The following is a 12,314-nucleotide window of genomic DNA, read 5'->3' on the forward strand; positions in this document are numbered from 1 at the left end:
CTCTCTCTCTCTCTTTCTTTCTTTCTTTCTTTCTTCCTTCCTTTCTTTCTTTTTTAGTTGTTGTTGCTGCTTTGTGACTGGAATAGTCTCTCTTAACATAAATAGCCAAGATGTTGAAGATGAGACTAGAGGCCTCGTCATGAGGATTTAATACCTTAGGCTATGTGCTGTGTGTGTGCTCAGACTGGATTCATATTTTTGGCTAATCCTTAGAGTGGCTACCTCCACTCGTATGGTAGGTGCTTCCCCTTGTTCAGAGGAAGTAGAACTTAGAGAAATCATGAATCTTGCCAAACTTCTTCTACTGTCCAGGGAGCTTGAATCTACAGCAGCTATGCTGGCTCCATCACCTCTTACGTTTGTCTGCTATAGTTTTTCCTTTATGAACTATGGAGATATTAGAAATATATTTGGCTCAGAATAAATTTTTTTTTTGTTGTCATCAAATTGTCTTGGGGAGGAGGTTCTTATACGGCATCCCAAGCCAGTGTGGAACTCACTGGGGAGTCCAGGCTAGACTTGAATTTACTCTTTAGCCTAAGGAATCGTCCTGAAGATGCCTCCAAAGTGTAGATGGAGCACAGGCATGTGCTTCAGGCCTAGCCACTTATAACCCTGCAAAGGCTGTAAGTCACGAGAAGCTGGCTTCTTAAACAATTTACACACCCACTTTTTGGTGTTATCATTGGATTTGAACTAACTTGGGGACTTTGAGTTTTATATTTTTTTTTTTGTTCTTGTGGTGGTTTTCGTTGTTGTCTGCCTGCTTTCTTGCTTGTTTGAGTCAGCGTCTCACTATGTAGCCCTGGTTGGCCTGGAACTCTCTACATAGACCAGGCTAGCCTCAAACCCAAAGAGATCTGCCCCGCCTCAGCCTCCTAAATGCTGGGATTAACACCACACCCAGCTACTCTGTGTTCTTAATGTCCAGAAATGGCTGAATTTTCCTGGAAGGTGGTCAGTGTATTTGCAGTAGGAGAGACATTTTAACTGAAAGAGTCCCAATGTTATGTGAGAATTAGACATGAATATCTTTTAGATAGACTTCCCACTCTGGGGTCCTTGAGATTTCTACATAAACGTTAGAATAATATTTTGTCGTATTTACTCATTGTTTTTCCTGCTCTGGAGATGAAACTCATCCAAGGCATCTCACATGGTGGCAAGAGCTTGACCATAGAACTGTACCCTGGTCAATTTAGGAATAATTGAATAGCTCTAAGGCATATGAAGCAAACCAGGGATCCTCAAGTTGTGTTTTTTTCCCACAAATCCCTTTTGACCAGTCCATGTCTGGTTCAGACAGTCTGCAACATTTGTCTCATCCAAATTTGAACAGAGAGGAAAATTTCACCTTGTAGGAAAGTCTCATCTTGGGGGGATAGTTTCTAGAACTTGAACTTGAGAGACACATTGGATCCAAATGAGTCCTTGTAGGGAGGAATATATGTGTGTACCCTCTCCCTTGGAAGTTTGAAGGTATGGCCATGATGTGCAGCTGGGATATTCAAATCTTATCTATGTCATAAAGGAGAAATATTTAAGTACTCGTATTTTAGAGATTTGTCTATGACTGGATATAAAATTCCACATGAGAAAATATAATCTGTGTACTCGTAGGCCTCAGAGGCTATTGTATATTTAAATATACTTCCTTTTAAAAAATCAATTAGCTTGAAGTGAGACGGCATGCACGCATTACTATGAACATTTCCTAGAACACTTCCTGTGTCACAGGAAGCCAAACAAGATGGAATCCCAGGCCTCCTCACCCTGCCCCTTTCTATTAATCGCAGCATTGTTAAAGCCAATCATTTGCTGGCTCGTTCCCCACCTGCCATTTTCACTGTGAGCACGAAGTAGGGCGCCAACGTGGATCTAATAAATTACAGCGTTATTCCTCTTAAAGTACAAAATAACTCCAATGGGTTTTGCCCCAAGGGGGCAGGGGGACCTGTTTGACCATTTGCCCAGATAGAGAAAAGCCAGCCGAGTAAGGAGTGGGGCAGCCAGGATCGTATGAGGCTCTGACATAGTATATGTATTTTTAACAAGTTCTCAGATAAAGTTTTTATAATTCTCTTTCAGGGTGTGTGTGTGTGTGTGTGTGTGTGTGTGTGTGTATGTGTGTGTATGTATGTGTGTGTATATGGGTATGGGGGTGTGAGTGTGTGTGGGGGTGTATGTGTGTGTATGTATATGTGTGTATGTGTATGTATGTAGGTGTGTGTATGTGTGTGTATGTGTATGTATGTGTGTGTATATATGTGTGGGTGTGAGTATGTGTGTGTGTATGTGTGTGCAGGGGTGTGTGTGTGTGTATGTATGTGTATATGGGTGTGGGTGTGTGAGTGTGCATGGGGGTGTATGTGTGTGTATGTATATGTGTATATGTATGTAGGTGTGTGTGGGTGTGTGTGTATGTGTATGTATATGTGTGTATATGTGTGTGGGTGTGAGTATGTGTGTGCAGGGGTGTGTGTGTATATGTGTGTGCAGGGGTGTGTGTGTATGTGTGTGTATGTATGTGCAGGTGTGTGTGTGTGTGCAGGTGTGTGTGTGTGTGTGTGTGTGTGTGTGGATGGATGGGTGAGTTTGTTACAATTCACTGTGGAAAGCTCCGGTTTGTATTTCATAAGGCCCGTTTACGTAAGTGCCGCCTTTGTACTTTTACTTCCATGGGTTCTACAGCTAACGCACTCCTTGTCGAACCTGTGTTGAGTGTCAGCCCTTATACCATGTGCTATCTTGATTCTCCTCAGCTGTCACAGCGAAAATGAGAAAATGAGATCTCTTGCTCTGTGTCTCTTCCCCGTCTGCCTCTGTTCTCTGAGTCTCTGCTGTTTCTGTTGGCCTTTCTCTGTGATTCTGCCTCTCTGTCTCTGTCTCTCTCTCTGTGTCTCTCTCTCTCTCCCTCCCTCTCTCTCTTCTTCTCTCTCTCCATCCTTCCTTCCCTTCCTCCTTCCCTCCCTCCCTCCCTCTCTTTCTCTCTCCTTCTCTCTCTGTCTCTCTGTCTGTCTCTCTCTCCCTCTCCCCCTCTCTCTCCCTCTCTCTCCTTCTCTTGCTTAGTAGGTTGAGAAGCCACCAACCAGTTTCCCTAAGGCAAGCTGTCTGCAAAGGAGCAAGCCAGCTGGCTTGGCCAAGGTTGATCAATGATGAGAGGCAGGCTGGGTTCCAGATCCACAACAGCCACTCAGTGGAGAGTAGGTCAGCGGCTTCCCCAAAGCCAATTACCTGGCAGAAGTCTAGGTGCCTGGTGCTAGCCAAATTCCCTGAGCCTGATGGTGCTGGTGGGGAGTCCATCCTGGGCTTCCTGGCAAACAGGACCAAAGGCAGCAGCAGATTGTGCCTTCTGAGAGCCAAGGGTGGCTTTGTGGCTACCAGAACAGCGGCCGAAGGCCTGCCTGCCGCTGCCATTCGACGCTATCCAAGTAGACCGCACACCAGGCACAGCGAGTGCTGTCCCTTAGGTGGGAGGGGCCACGGGGGTGCAGGGAGAAGGATTCAGACATGGTTTGAGAATCAGGGGGCATCGGAGAGACCTTTGACAGGAGTGGCAGGGCTCTCTCTAGTCTAAAAGGCACCTTCTTTTGTAGGTGAGATGAAATGGGAGGGAAGGCAAGACGAAACGGTGAGACCTCCCTGGGCAGTCTCCAGGTTCACTTGCTTCTCCAGGGATCACAGCCTCTTCCCTGGGACTTTGATCATCCCTTCCCGCTTGCTCTTCCTTCCCGTTTTCCTCCGGGAATTATTTCTCATCCTCTGAGCATACCCAGACTGAAGGTGCGATCTGAAGGGTAGAGCATAGATGAACACTAGCTTATCTGCTAGGCCTGGATCGCCTTCGTATATGGCTTCTACTCCTAATCAGGATTGGGTTCCAATTTCACCCGTGCTCCTCAAGCCTGGCGAATGACGGTCACCCTGACCTTAGCATTGAGTTATTATCAATCCATGAATGATTTGGAAGTATTTGGAAGGAAAGTGGGTGGTGGACTGATGCTTCGGCCTGTTTAAATGTTTGTTCCTGCTTCCCTCACCAGGGCACCCCACTCTTTAGCGTACCTAGAAGCAGGCTGAAGTGTCTTCCTCCCGGGAACTCCGTTATAGCTGTCAACCCAAAGGATACACGTTTCCGGCCCGTGCCATGAGTTTTAGTCAGCATGGCGTTTATTGACTCATTCATCCTTTCTGGTAGCTGCGTGCCACTCAATTCCTGATGCATTAGGTGGCATGAAAAGTGCACATGAGTGGTGGGGTTCTTCTGGTCCCAGATTCTTGGGAAACTGAGCCCAGGAGTTTGAGGCCAGCCTTGGTAACATACTGAGCCTCTACCACCAGAAAGCTGGCCAATGGAGAGAGAAAGAAACACAGGGAGAGAAGGGGCACTGCGTTAGATGGCTCTGTCCTCTCTGTACATGGCCTTTCTAAGTTTTACCATCAACTCTAGTCTGTTATGTATGATTGATTGCTTTAACTTCACATGCTTCCTGTTCTGGAAAATTCGACGTTGTGGTAGAGACAGCGGCAGTGGCCAGCATCTGACCCCGAGGAAGGCCTAGGTGTCCTGTGTTGGTCCCCTGTCCCGTTTGTAGCCTCCAGCCTTCCATGCTAGCACTTCTAGGTTTGTGCTCTGTGAAATATATAGTTCTCAATGATCCTGGACTTTGTACAGAACTCTGCGGAGTCACCCGGTAGTATCTAGCGGGGATACCTCAGGGGGAAAGGCTATAACCTAAACTTCACTAATGGCGACAGAATAAGCATGCTCCTGTGTTATGTGTCTACAGAAAGGAGGATCTCCTGCTATCTCGCAAACGCATCTATCTTTTACTTTGATTTTTGCTTCAGCGATGAAAATTTATGAAAAGTAAAGAATTCTCTTGCTCCTTTCATACCCCTGGGGAACTGTCCCTTTTGAATGTTCCTAAGATTATGGAGCTCAGAATCTGCCCCTCCCTTGCCACTCCCACTAACCCGCAGTTACCGAGTTTAAACTAGCAGCCTCAGCCTCGGTTAAGGTATTGATTTTAACCTGAAGCCCAGAACGACACAGGGCTGGAGTCAGCTGGACTCTTAAGCAGTCCTGGGAGACCAGAGTCATTTGCACATCGGAAAACAGCTAATGGGCAGGGAATTAGGGCTTAGGTAGGCCTGTCCCTTCTGTCTTCCTTCCCTCACAGCTGGTGTATGCCCTGATAAAATAAACATAGGCAGACCCAAGACACTGTCTGTATTTCATTTCTTTTCTCACTCTTAAAAGTAATTTTTAAGAGCCTTTTGTTTCTGACAAGGGCTCAGGAAGCTCAGGTTGACCTCAGACTGACAAGAAAGCTGATTCCCCATCTCTGTCCCCCAAGGGCTGGGAGTACAGACATGTTGCTTTTGTTTATATGACTCCAAGGTTCGAATCCAGAGCCCCCATTTGTGGTACCCACTGAACTGTACCCAAGGCTGAGTATTTTTTTAAAAAGAAACCCAAGGAGGGGAAATGATAGCTAGCCATTCTTTTTCACACTGCAAAATTCTAGCAGTAGTGATCTACTTTGCAAATATCGAGGCTCTAATACAAATCCCGTCCGTCGGTGACACACTTTCTTGCTTGTCATTCAGTATGGAATATTCTCAAGTTGTTGGACTGCCCATTACTTCTAAATTTCTCCTTTAAAAAAAAATGTCCTCTTAGCATGTGTTCATTATGCATGATGAGCGTGTGAAGTTTCCCTGCATGTATGTGAGGCAGCGTGATCACTTGTAAGTTTCTTGTGTTTTGGATGTCCAGCCAGGTTTCTGACAGATATCAGACTCCAGTGGGTATCAGCTGCTGTTTTGACTGGGATAATTAATTCCATTGTTACCCAGTATTTAGGACCCTACTGGTTCCACTACACACCAGTTGGTTCTGCTTTGCCTTTAAAGTGTCATAGTTTGTTTTCAGTGTTCGCAGCAGGCCTGGGTTGTCGTCACATTGCTCTCTCCTCATGACTCGCTAGGGTCAGAGGTCCCCGATAATGCGCCGTGTGACTCCGGCCTGAGCCATTTGTGTGCCCTGGAGATCTGAGGGTAACAGGCAGGGTCAGCAGAACCTGCCAGATTCACAGAGACCCCTCTGTGAATTGGGGGAGGACGGTAAGGAAGTCTGTCGTGGGCCGAATAACCTTCGCTTCATGGGACTGCTTTCAACTGACGGCGCTCACTTTCCCCAAGGGTAACTGATGGGGTCTACGGTCAGTGTTGCACATGCTAATGTGTTCATGCCATTCTAGCAGGACACAAGCATGTAGGGCCACTGGGGAAGAAGGGACTTCCACCTCTATCTAAAATATCTCACTTTACTTTCTCCCTAAGAGTTTATAGGTGGTTTAAGCTTCTGACAACACGGGCTGACAGATGCGCGTGGCTTGGGGCCTGTGAGTGCTTTTCTGGACTCCCTAAGTTATTCCTTAAAGCTGTCCTTCGACATAGGGAGGTAAAGTATGCCTATTGTGTATATTTTGAAGAGAAGGAGGATTTTCTTTAATCCTTTCTTCTCCCTCTAGTCTATCTCCTTTCCTCCACCTCGGGGCGGACTTTAGAGTATGGAGTCCACGTCATCTCAGTTCTGGGTGGCACCTAAGCCATTTCGTGTTAGTTTCACAGGGAGGTTTCCCATGGCGGCGGTGTCCTGCAGAACCATGGAGGCAGTGGTATAAGGGTTTCTCTTCCTCCGAGGGCTGGGAGGAAGAGAAGAAGATGAAAGAGAAAGGAAAAGAAGGAAAGGGGAAAAATAGACGTGCCCAGTACAAACGGCCCGACTGTCCGTTTCACTTCCGACTGTATTTCTTCTACACCCTTCTGTACAGAAAACCTTAAAATCCCGGGGTGCTGATGAGGTCAGACCTGATATTTTGACGTTACTCTCTACTGCCCTGGTATACAATCCCATTAATTTGGGGGGCTGGAGAAGGACGTGACAGCTTTGCTGCTTATGCTTTGACCAGTTGAGCACATTGATGAGTTACAGACACCGCCCCCCCGCCCCCCATGTCTTTGACTTCTAGGTGGATGTACTTCTGAGCGGTTCCTATGCTGGCTTGTCTCTAATTAACGTACTTGGTGAGGATGATTTTTAAGTGCCGGAGCTTAATGAAGTTAGAAAAAGGATTTGGATGCCGTTGTGAAGTCTTCAGATTATCTGATTTTTTTTTTCCTCTCGGGAGAACTGTCAAGACCAGAGGCATTCGGAATGGCTTGGGAATGTATTCCATTTTGTTCTTTTCAGAAATGCTCTTTTAGTGGAGGAGAGCTGAAAGAGAAACCCATTGGCCGCCTTCCCCACAGCACGCGGTTACTCTCCTCTGCAAAGTGGCTTCTTGGGAATTAGCAAGTCTTTGAATGCTCTCATCTAATTAAGGGGATGCCTGGGTCTTTAATTCTCACAGGTAGGTCTACCTTTGACCTTCCCATGTCTGGGAGTTGAAAGTAAAGTCACTCATCTCACAGAGCTTGAAGCTTTTGCATTCGGATGCCTGTCCCTTTTGCCTTCTGTGTCTTCCTCCTAGCAGGCTGAAATGGACACGTAGGATCAGAGTTCTACTCCGAGCTGGTGAAGCGAATTTCTTGTCCATCAGCAGTCTGGTGCTGACCATGCAAATGCCGGCTAATGCCTTCTGCTAGAGATCAGAGAAGCAGTAATTTGTCATCAATAGCTGTAATTAGGTTTATCTACCCTTTCAACCAATACCATAATCTTTACCAGGTTGTTATTGTTGGTGCCACGGAGAGGAGTTCTGGAAAAGTATTTTAAGGATTGATTCTGAAGCAGTCCTTTGGGGATTCTTCTTCTTATCTCTTATCCACCTCCCCCCCCCCATTCATTTACCTCTCAAATATTCATATGCTTCCTCCGGATGAAATGCTGTGAGTACGTGCCGTGTATCTGAAGAATAATTAATATAATTGACAGCGATGTCGGTTTTCTGCTGAGGTGTGTTTCCCTTAATCCTACCGTGCAATCTTTAATATCGATCCAATTGTTAGGGAGTCCTGTCACCCGTCACCAGCCACACCTGGGCTAAATATTCCCAGGACCGTGCATCCGTAAGCTCTGGAGTGTTTCCACTTGCATTATAATAATTTCACAAATCAACTTCCTTTCACTCTGATAATGAGTACACGCGCACACCCGCAAACACACACACACACACACACACACACACACATACACACATGCACACACAGAGCCTATGTGCAGGAAACGTATGTAGTGTGCACATGGTGCCAGCCTGCATTTGACAGTTTATTCACTGTGTACATTGCATATAATATCACAAGTGGCACATCCAAGTGTCGGAGTCTGGGCAATTGGAGTTCAGCACTTAAAGTGTCCAGGTTGCACCTGAGCTGGCTGGAGCCTGCCAGCCCCTGCAAGCCCACTGAGAGCATCTGTCTCGCCACCGCCTTGCTCATGCTGCCTCCTCTGCAGGCCCTCCAATTCTTCTGACTATGAGCATAAATCATCCACCTGTCAGGAGCTCTTGCTGTCTGGATTACGCAATGTGCCTGCCTTCATTTGGAGGCGGTGTGAGCAGGAGGATGGCTGCGAATGTTTTGTGTTCTTTTACATGCTACCCCAGCATTTCTTTCGCTTTAATGAGGGGATTATGGCGGTGACAGTGACTTTCAGAGACAACGAAAGTCTTCAGGATTCTGGAATTCACTTTGTATGTTGGGTATAGCTCAGTTAGATGCCCCCCCCCACCACCAGCCCTTTTCTTTTAATCCCAAATAAACCAAGGGTTTAAGCATTTAGGCAAAAGAACAGGCTATTTCACGAGGCCAGTTGTTGACAGCTTTAGGTATTGGCTTGAAAACGTTTTCTTCCATGTGCTAAACTTAAGTCATGAAATGAGTTGCTGACCCTCAGGTACTTCCCGTTCCTCAGGCTCTGGTGTTTTCTGTGCCAGGCCGCCCCTCACGTTCTTTCTTCCTCTGCTGACTTTTCTTACTCTGTGGTGAAGAAAAACAAGAAAACAGAAAAAAGCTCCTTGGTCATTTTTGTTTCACTAATTGTTGACTAGTAAATCATATTATAAAAATACCCCTTTTGTTTTAAATTTCGATACTGCCTGGTATGTTTAGGGTACCTTCTATAGCTTTGTGTGTATATGTGAGTGTGTGTGTGTGTGTGTGTGTGTGTGTGTGTATGTGTGAAAGAGAGAGAGAGAGAGAGAGAGAGAGAGAGAGAGAGAGAGAGAGATTAAAAAAATAGTATTTTTTTAAACTTAGTAGGTAGACTTCTGGCCCACTTGAGACTTTAACTCAGGTGATATGTAACCAAGGCTGTGTTGTGTGAAGTTGGGAATGAACATGCCAGCAGATTCCCTGCTCCTGACTTCTGACAGGGTTTGAGGCGGCTGTTAGCTGACATCGGTCTCTAAGTTGCCTGGGTCAGACAACGTGAAAGGAGAGCTTGCTGAGGAGTCGGGCTCTACTCCATGAGCTACTGGGCACCATGGAGAGAGGGAGGCGAGGTCTTACACCCGTTCTCCATCATTTGTTTTAAAGTCCTTGGCTATGGTTTAGTGTGAGATGGTAATGAAGTTACAAGGTACTGCCACACTGCACACTTTTCCCCATGTTTTTAAGGACGTAAGGTTCTTGGTGGCCATAGAAGCTGAGGTGACTGAATGCACTAGATTTAAATTTCTGCCTGCATTATTTTTTTTCTTAGACACTCTCCAGACCTTCTGCATGTGTGTATTTTCTTAAAGCAGTGACAGTTCATTGCTGGCTTCCATGCACTGGCCTTCTCTCCCAGGTCCACCTTCAGAGCCTAGGAGCTTCCTACTTTCTCTTGGGTACATATAGGTAGGTGAATATCGTAACCCAAGAGCCTGGTGTTCACAATGCAGAGTAACAACCAATGTGTTGGGTTGGGTATGTATGCATAGTACATGTACAGCTATGTCTATTGTGTGTACATGTATGATATATGTATATATGTTTTGTATAAACCCACTCATGTTCACATGTCTAGATCTCATTTAAGAAAATGCCTTTTAAAAGATGTTTGTGTCCATGCTGAACACATTAAGACTTAGTCTGCCTCAGATGGAGATGCAAAGGATAGAGTTAAACCATGTTCTTGAGAAACTGGGTTTTTTATAGCATAGTTTTTCACTACTCAAAATCAATTTCCCCTCAGTAATTGTATTTAAACCATTATCTCTCTCTTTCTCTCTCTCTCATATATTATATATATATATATATATATATATACATATATACATACATACATACATGCACATATATCTTAAAGCAGTGACAGTTCAGTGCTGGCAATATATATATATATGCAATATATATATATATATAAATTAAATAATATATATATTATTAAAAACAGCACAATAGTTATTTGAACAATGGACCAAAAATTCATAAATTTTAGTTAACACAAAGGTATTTAATGAGTTGAAATGCCAGAAAAGAACATTTTCCCAGTATTTATAAGACACAGAGAAGTGACCCTCAGATCCCGAATAAGGAAAATCCCGATATAGTAACACTGTGACAGGTTTTCATGCCCACTGGAGAAGTGGCCACATGGAGGCACAGTTTGAAGACAGCAACTTCTAGTGCATGTTTCTCAAAGGACACTCAACTTTTGGTGTATGAAGCGTGTGGCACCTGAGCTCCACGCTGGAAAACCCTTTGAGCAATGAGTACCAAGGTGGCCTCCCGTTCTTTGGGTCCAGGCTCTCTGCTCCTTCTCTTCTCTGTGGCTCTCCTGATGGCCTTGGATTCCTCGGAGCATGTATTTCATCATCACCATTTTTTTTGTCCTCACCCCTGACAAATCTAAATTTTATGTACATTAAGGAAAAAGAGGAAAGAAAGCAGGAGCGTTTGAAGAGATAAACGCAACACAACACTGACAAAATCGGATGGAAAATCTCCGTCTTTTATCTATGGAGAAATTAGGTTTATCATCAAGAGAGCACCCTCTTTTCATTTTCTGAAAGGTGCCTTTTGACAGACCCTTTGCAGTGGACGTCACACTCACAAAACATGCTGTCACAGGGCTATTTGAATATGGTGACAGGCTCATTATCACATTGAAGTCTCCTGACAACACTGCAGAGGGGAAATGGACAGGGCTGCCAATCAGCTGTTGAAAAGATTGTGGGTGAAATAGGGTTTTTTGTTCCAAGAACAGTAGTACAAATTGACTGCATTAATTCTTTTTATTAGAGCGGTGCACACTGTAGTTAAGGGCTGCACCGGGTTTCCATTATCAACTCCTGTTTGCAGAAGGTTTATCAGCTGGCCATAAGAAAATGTCCTCCCAGCTGAAATCTGGTGGAGGTTGAGGCCTTTTCCTATGACACGACATCATGAGCGTGTGTGTGTGTGTTTGTTAGTTCTGCTAGTAGTTTGAGCAATTGTCAACATCAGGCTTGGCAAGGAGGGAAAGAAAACTCCTAGCATCTTCCAGTTCCTCAGTGGTCACTGTTGGAAGGGAACAAGTGAGCTCAGAGTTTGCTGTTCAGGTTTAGAGCACAGACATTGAAAGAACCCTTTACATTATAAAATGTCCCTAAGAGTGGCTATGGTGTGTCACATTGCTCTCTGGGCACTTGTTTCCTACTCCCCACTTCTGGGTTAAAAAGCAACAAGAATTTACCAGCTAAGTTCCCTCCCTGTGTTTTCAGAAGCACCAGTGCTGTCTGGCTCTTATTGGTGACCTCTGACCTCTTGTTTTTGCAGTTACAGAGAGGCCACCGGCTCCCAGGAACACTGTATATGCATAGCCTTTGATTTTTCACTTTGTTTTTAGATTACAAAAGAATCAACTAACTGAATATATATACCTTGAAAACTGGCAAGATATATCAATGGTGGATGACGTATGTAAGTCTGAATACGTGAGTTTGATCCACAGATCACAGGGTAGAAGGAGAGAACTGAATGTTTGTGTGGATACTCACACACATCTTGCACACACACTCACACACATACATGCAACATGTGCAGAATAATATCACAAGCATGTATACAATTATATATAATACATATTATACAATATATGCATTATTCAAGGGTCATTTGAACCAATTCATGAACAATCACAGAAATTGTTTTTTGTTTTCTTTTCTCTTCTTTTCTCTTCTTTTCTTTTCTTTTCTTTTCTTCCCTTCCCCTCCTCTCTCTTCTCTTCCTTTCCCCTCCCTTCCCTTCCCCTTCCTTCCCTTCTCTTCCCCTCACTTCCCCTCTCTTTCCCTCTACTCCCTTTTCCCTCCCTCCCTTCCCCTCCCCTCCCCTCCCCTCCC

At 44.9% G+C, this 12,314-nt stretch overlaps 1 protein-coding gene across 9 annotated transcripts in view; it reads left to right on the top strand.

The window, feature by feature from the left end:
* Esrrg (estrogen related receptor gamma) overlaps nt 1–12,314 on the top strand; it is a 628,608-nt gene that overhangs the window by 480,088 nt on the left and 136,206 nt on the right. The window lies entirely within an intron of this gene.

This window comes from Mastomys coucha, unplaced genomic scaffold, assembly GCF_008632895.1.
Source record: "Mastomys coucha isolate ucsf_1 unplaced genomic scaffold, UCSF_Mcou_1 pScaffold1, whole genome shotgun sequence".
NCBI classification, from domain to species: domain Eukaryota; kingdom Metazoa; phylum Chordata; class Mammalia; order Rodentia; family Muridae; genus Mastomys; species Mastomys coucha.